The sequence below is a fragment of the Dipodomys ordii genome, unplaced genomic scaffold, assembly GCF_000151885.1.
Source record: "Dipodomys ordii isolate 6190 unplaced genomic scaffold, Dord_2.0 Scaffold1, whole genome shotgun sequence".
Taxonomy (NCBI): Eukaryota; Metazoa; Chordata; class Mammalia; order Rodentia; family Heteromyidae; genus Dipodomys; species Dipodomys ordii.
The window spans coordinates 64,720,032-64,727,479 of NW_012267217.1; the positions used below are offsets into that span (position 1 = coordinate 64,720,032).

At 50.9% G+C, this 7,448-nt stretch overlaps 1 long non-coding RNA gene across 2 annotated transcripts in view; it reads left to right on the forward strand.

The window, feature by feature from the left end:
- Positions 1-4,643: 4,643 nt before the first annotated feature.
- The window catches only part of LOC105982499, a 3,582-nt gene continuing 777 nt past the window's right edge, over positions 4,644-7,448 (forward strand). The window contains exons 1-2 of one of the 2 annotated variants that reach the window (XR_001174891.1): positions 4,644-4,798; positions 6,882-7,081. This is a non-coding gene — a long non-coding RNA (uncharacterized LOC105982499). Of the gene's footprint in view, positions 4,799-6,596; positions 7,082-7,448 lie in introns of those variants that run through there. The other variant, XR_001174890.1, reaches the window with a different exon arrangement.

Sequence of the window (7,448 nt, forward strand, 5' to 3'; positions counted from 1 at the left end):
TTAAACAAGGATCGTACCAGAGGGCAAGCTGGATTGCAAACTAAAGTAGACTCAGCTCTAGGGAGCTTACATAGTGGGCCATTCATTCCCAGCCTCCCGAGGGCCTGGAGTCCCTACGAGGCCAGTCTTCTAGCCCTCTGCAAGGCCTAGGAAGAAAGGTCTGCCCCGCCTGGATACAACCGGCTAGGCAAGGACCCACAGAATCATTCTTCTTTTCCACCAACTTGAAGAATTGAAAGCTTTTCAACCATGAAAGGCCATGAACAGAAGGACCACAGGAGAAGCAGTCCACAGAGGCCTCAGGGGGAGCGGTGAGAACTGAGTGGGTGGAGGCACACCGAGAGGGCAGGCAGGGGAGAGGAACGTGTCCTGGGGTGAGAAGGAAATACCTCAGGGTATTTCATGACCCTGTGGTGCATTAGTCAGGGCTCTCCAGAGAGACTGGGCAGGGGGATGGCGGACTTGTAGCAGGCGAGGTAGCTACATGAGAGACGACGCGTTAAAATTGGCTCAGGTGATTAAGGAGGCTTAGAGCTGGAGGCCAGCAAATGCTGGCAGTGGGGAATCTAGGACCCAGAGCTGCAAGAATGCAAGAGTCCAAAGAATGGGAAGCCTAGTAGCCAAAGACAGAAAGAGGACAGTCAGAGCCAGGGGACAGATGGACACAGACGCCATTCCTCCCCAGGGCCAGGCCTTGCCATGCAAAGGGTGGTGTGCCAGTCCACGCACGTGCTCATCTCTTGTAACTACATCCTGATAGACACTCCCCACGTCATGCCGCAATAGGTTTCTAGGTATTCCTTAATCCTGTCAAGTCCACGCCTAGAATTAACCACTGTATCGTGTTAAACCAATGTGTCACCAGGGAGTTATGCAGTCAATCGCCCCAGGGTCTGGTGGCTTTGTCCTGCTTTCCCTCAAGATACACAGGCTGAGCATCAGGCTCAGGGGTGACCTAGGCCAAGCCGTGTGTGCTCCTTGGAATTGAGGAGAGCCCAGGCACCACGTAAGCACACCGCCTGGACGCGGAGTCCCACGCCTGCCCACAGCCTGCACGTGTGAGTCCTTGAGGAACGGGGGGAAGGGCGAGTCGGCCAACAATCTCCTTCCTCAGACCTTAGCTGGGTGTGCTGTTCACGCAGTTATTGCTGGTAACGTGCACGGGCGATTGGTTCAGGGAGGAATTGGCACGTGGACACTCAAGCCTGGGACACACAGGCGTGAGTCCTCTGGCTTCCCCAGGGCGTGGCTGGCTTTTGAGCTCGGGTCTCCCCGGGGTGGGCACGCTGGTCATCACTGTTGACATTACCACTGGGAGGCTTGCCGAGGGAGCTTAATTACTTCCTTAATTAAGCTCCTTAGGTTTGCATTCAGGAGTTCTGTAACCTTTCACTCCAGAGAGGCTGCTCCTTTTGAATTGCCTGTGGTTCATTAAAATATTTCCTAAGACTTGTAATTGTTTCTGCTCATGTAAAGAAGTTTCTGTTGTTGTTTCGTGTTGGGGATTGCACTCTGGGTCTCGTGCACGCAACGCCCCTACTCTGCCACTGAGCTACACCCCTTGGTCCTCATTTGAAACGTTTGAACACTTACTCAAAACGTCAAAGTTCCAAGAAGCATAAAAAATGGCTGAACACTGGCAAGAGTTTTAGAAACCATAGAAACCACAAAAACAAGCTGTCGGGTTGTTAGGGAGGGAAGCAAATAGACTGTGAGATAACATTGAAGGTTTACTTTGATGAAGCTGGCAAGAGCCCCAACAAGAGAACAGTTCCAGCTGCATAGGGCGGAACTGGGACCCCAGACCTCTCCTGGAGGAGGGTGGGGTGCAGTGATCAAGAAAGACACAGGCTCAGAACTCAACGGCTTCCCTGTGGAACACAGGGGTCCAACAGGGGGTCACCATGATCAAGTAAGTCCAACTGTAGTACCATGATAAAAGCACATAATAATCCCAGGAACCTGGGACTGTGTTCTAGTTATTAGAGTAAAGGGAGGGTCACGCCCTAGGTGAATTAAGGTTGTTGATGCTGATCTGAAAATAGGGAAATGATCTTGGATATTCCCGGGGTGTCCAGTGTAATCACTAGGTCCTCAAACACAGAAGAAGGAGGAGGAGGGGGAAGAGGAGGAAGAGGAAGGAGTTGGAACAGTGTCTTGTAAGAAGAAATGGTCCTGCCAGTGTGGGCTTTGAAGAAGTCCAAGGCCATGGAACTGATTCTCCTGTAGCCATCTCCCAAAGGAATCCAACCCTGGACACCTCCGATTGCAGTGCAATAGGACTCATGTCCCACTCCACAGAGACAGAACTGTAGGAGGACATGTGTGTGGTCTGCCAAACCTGTGCCTGTTAGGCCAGCAGCAGACAACGAATACAGTCACAAGTCACTTAACAACAGACAGCTGATCTGAGAGACTCATCACTGAATGAGCGCCACATGGATTAGAGACAACTTAGCCTAGCCACACAGACGAGAATGGCTGGGACACCAGCAGGAGATACAATCACAGGGCAGGAGGCACATGTTGTCCACTCAAAGGTCCTGTGGTTCTCCTACAATACTGCCAACTTCTGCTATGACAGGACGCCTTCCAACAAATCTCAGATTTTACTTTATCACGCCAACTAAGCATATTAACTTTTACCTTGCTTTGGGGCACAAACTTAGTTTGTGGTGAGGGGATTATTTTACAAAACGGAGAGCGGGACCTCAATCAACAGCTCACACAATGATTTAAACACAATTGGGCCACAACCTAGGACTGATAGAGAGCCATTCTTCCTCGACTGAGCTGTGAGAGGCACCCACAGCCATTTGTTTGTTTGTGTGTTTTAGAAATTTCTTTTGACTTTTTAAAGTGTATTATTGGTATTGTTGTTGTTGACTGGTCAAAAGCATGTCAGTAAAGCTGGCTTACTCTTTTCTAGCAAGTAGAATCACCAAAGTTGGAAGGAAAAAGGCCAAGTGTAATGGAGATGGTGATCTTATTAGATATTGAAGACATGAGCTTCGCATAAAACAGGTTCACATCTTCTCCACTCCGTGGTGTTTTTCTCTCTGCAGAATTAGACTTCTGTGCTCAGTTCAGTGGAAGCACTCCACAGCACAGACTGAGATCACTAACTGATTTTCAAATCCTGCTCCCACACTTGTTAATAATTACTCAGAATTTACTACAGCATCTGTTTAAACCAGACTCAAACCTAATTCTCCATTCAGGAAAAAAAAAGTTTATGTTAAAAAATTGAAATTGTGCCCAGATTTCAGCTTTGTACCTCTGCTTAAACCATTCCAACAGATAAAGTCTTATTCTGGGAGACAATGCCTGGGGTTCTGTGTAGAACAGAATCCTTTAAAATTAGAAAATAGGACCTCCTGTCAATACAGATATAACTGAAATGACCTCTATGAATCCTGGGCCAGCATTCTAGAAGAGCATGGAGCCACTGCCCTGATCTCGAACTCGGCACATACCTGCCCTGGAGTGGAGCCCAAAGTCTGTGTGGTCACTGAAGGGGGAATTCTCTCTCATAGCAAAAGTGGCTCCGAGGTTGCTGGGTGGTGGGTGGGTGGGGAAGAGGCTCTAGCTTTCTGGCCCAAGTCCTACAGATGAGGGTGGGTGGGGTGACAGGAAGCAGTGTGGACAGGCCAGGTTGGAACACGGAGAATGTGGCTGAACGAGCTCTGTGCCACGTGCCATCTAAGGGGTGTGCTCAGGGCCCCTGCGCATTGCCAGGAGCAAGGCCAGACCATGGAGACGGGGGGGGGGGGGGTGCAGGCAGCCGAGGGGGCTCCGGGCCTCGTCCTCACCAGGCGGACAGCTCAAGAGGCTGGTGGTGGGAAGAAGGACCCGCTGCCCTCGGTGTGAGGACTGTCCCCTGGACATGGCTCCTGGGGCTGAGTTTCCACATCTCTGATCCTGCTCTGCGACTTCTCCTGCCTTTGGCATTCCAGAGTGCAGGGCTCCAGTCAGAAAGGAATGCCTTGGGCCTGAGTCATGGTCTGTTGCTATCTGCTGGGTTCGGCAGAAGAGCTCCCTGCATGGGGACATCCTGTCACTCGGAGTTACCCACAGCAGCAGGCCGGGCGTGGCGCGGAGACGTAGAAGACAGGAAGTGGAGGGCTCTGCGTGCTACCCACTTGGCAGGGCACTTTCAACTTCCTGGGTTAGAGAACTCCACCCACCGCAAAACCCACTTCCTCAGCCACTTGGGGCACTGGCATGAAAGGGAGGGAGGGTTAGAGAGAAACTCAGTGGGGAGGCGATGGCCCCTCACCTTGTGCTTTTCTTGTGCTGTCAAGATCCTCTCTTTCAAGACTGCTGGGCCACAAGATGAGCATGATGGGCAGAAAGATAAAGGGACAGCGTGCGGCGGAGCTGCGCTCCCTCCTCACCCAAGCATCCAACTCTGTTAGCTGGAAATAACACGTCATGTGAGTAAGTTGAGGGAGGAAGTACTCAGTTTTGGGTGCTGTGTGAGCCCCACCCAGAGAAGGGGCTGCTAAGAAGTATGACTGGAATCGTTGAACAAAAACTTGCCTTCTACCCCAGGACACAGGGCCCGGGAGGACTCCGGGAGGACTCTGGGAGGACTCCAGACTAAGAAGTAGCCTGCCTTCGCGAGACTTGGGGCTTCTGGTCCCAGAAGCTTCTAGAAATGGCACACCATGGGAAGGGGTCAGCCTCTCTTGCCCTCCAAGCCAGAAAGATTTCTCCTCCATGAGTTCAGGAACAGGGTCCCTGGGGCCATTGGAGACAGGTTTGGGGGAAAAAAAGAGGCAGAGACAAGGCGGAGGTGAGCAGTCCTTCCACTCCAGGGGGGATCAAGTACAACCCACACTTCTCCCCAAACAGCTGAAATAAATCCACAAGTGAACACACTCCGTCTTCAGCAGACGTGAAGCGGCCCTTGATTGCACTGAGCATCAATGCCTAGCAGATTCCAGGAGAGCTAAAATTATCATGAACTTTCTTTCAGTAACTGAAGGCTTGCCTTGAGAATGCAGGTTAGCTGAGCACCAGTGGCTCACGCCAGTAATCCCAGCTAATCAGGGTGGCTGAGGTTTGAGGATTGTGGATCGAAACCAGCTCAGGCAGGAAAGTCCATGAAACTCTTATCTCCAATTAACCACCAAAAAAAAAAAAAAATCAGAAGTGGCACTGTGGTAGAACACTAGCTTTGAGCAACAAAGCTTAGAGGCAATGCCCAGGCTCTGAGTTCAAGCCCCACCACAAAAATAAAAATAAGATGTGGCTGAGCTGGCTCATCTCAGGGTAGCTGCCAACCAGGCACCCCAATGTCTGCATCTCTCTCTGGCTCGGGCCCACGCTGCTGCTGCTTCTGGGTGTCAGTGCCCAGCAGGCCTCCTGGAAGGCCCTCTCCTCACATCCAGACTGCCTCCAGCCGCCATCCCATCCACCCCCAGGCAGCTCGCAAGTCACCCGGATGTGCCTCTCCTCCAAGTTGTTTTTCTTTTTGGTTGGTCATGGGGCTTGAACTCTGGGCCTGGGCGCTGTCCCTCAGCTCTTCAGCTCAAGGCGAGCACCCTACCACTTGAGCCACAGTGCCACTTCCGGTGTTCTGGTGCTTTATTGGAGATACGAGTCTCATAGACTTACCTGCCTCAGCTGGCTTTGAACCGCGATCCTCAGATCTCAGCCTCCTGAGTAGCTAGGATAACAGGTGTGAGCCGCCAGAGCCCAGCATCTCTCCTCCATCTTGAGCAGTTCCTCCCACGGAGGCTTTTGGAGGATGGTCTTGGGTAGCTGACGGGTCCACATGGGATAGCTAAGGTTGACAGCACTAACTTTCTGTGCTTTCGAAGGCTAGGCCATCCCCAATGCCAACAGTCTACTGGCAATGGCAGCCATTACACACACATACACACACACACACACACACACACACACACACACACACACACACACACTGGTCTTTCCTTCTCCACCCTCTGCCCCTCTTCTCTGCTTCTAGTCTCGTAGCTTCCTTTAGGAGCTGGCTTTCATTCCTGTTACCTCTTTTTGTCTTTCCCCAATCTTTAGCTGAGATAATTAATTGCTGCTAAGTAAAACCAGCTCAAAAGAACGTATTGGACACTCTGAGAAAGGAAGAGAAAAATACGCTCTTCAGAGGAGCTTGCAACAAACTCTACCCACATGAGCTCCATCAGGAACTAGTCATTTTTACCATGCATCCAAGCAGTGTCACAGTGTTTACCCCAAAGCCCCGGCACTGGTCCTCCCAAAGCCTCCCCCTGAGCTGAAATAACCACCCTGTGTCTTGTTCTTTCCACTCAGCATCTGTATTTTGCACATTTGAGACCATACTGTAATTCACGTTCTGTTTCCTCTGATTTGGATCTTGAACTCCTCATCTTCCTGAAGGCTTGTTCCCTGGTGTGATCTGGGTGCTGGTGGCTCGCAACTGTAACCCTACCTACTCAGGAGCTTTAGATCTGAGGATCATGGCTCAAAGCCAGTCCAAGCAGGAAAGTTCATGAGACTCTTGTGACCAATTAGTTACCAGAAAACTGTTGGTGCTGGGGCTCAAAGTGGTAGAGAGTGCTAGCCTTGAGCAAAAGAGCTCAGGGACAGTGCTCAGGCCCTGAGTTCAAGTCCTATGACTGACAAAAAAAAAAAAAAGAGGTGTTGAAAGCTTCCAGAGGGGGGAGGTCTTTAGGTCGCTGCTTCTCCCTCTTGCCTGGTAGCCATGAGTGGCTACCACACAATGGCAAACCAACCAGCTTTTCCAGAAAGTAGCTCAGCAACTGGTATCAAAGCGATCAGAGAAGTTCCTAGGTTTTGAAAATGTATCCTACCTAACACTAACACGAGGGTGGCTGGCTACAAACCCACATGATTGCTCTTGCCCAATTCAGAAAGTAGACACCAGGAACGTTTGAATCAACTGAGACTCATCCGCTGGAGAGAAGGTCTTAAAGCCCCTGAGATTTCATAGGAAGAATCCTTGCGGAAATGTGAAGATGCTCACCAGACAGCTCACACGGAGACGGAGCTGTGGAGGAGCAGTGGTTGTGAGGATTGCGTAGAAGCGGGCAGCAGAGCGGAGCGCCTGCTGGTGAGATGCCGTCCCGACACTGGGGTGACACACTTTTCTTTTATGTCTCTCTACTTTCAGCCTTTTCAAAAATAAGTATACATTGCTTTTGTCATCGCATAAAGTAACTATTAAAAAGAAAAGAGAGGGGCTGGGAAGGTGGCTCAGTGGTAGAGTACTTGCCTTGCATGCATGAGGCCCTGGGTTCGATTCCTCAGCACCACATAAGCAGAAAAAGCCGGAAGTGGCGCTGTGGTTCAAGTGGTAGGGCACTAGCCTTGAGCTGAAGAGCTGAGGGACAGCGCCCAGGCCCAGAGTTCAGGCCCCATGACTGACAAAAACAAAACAGAAGAAGAAGATTAAGGAGAAGAAGGAGAAGAAGGAGAAG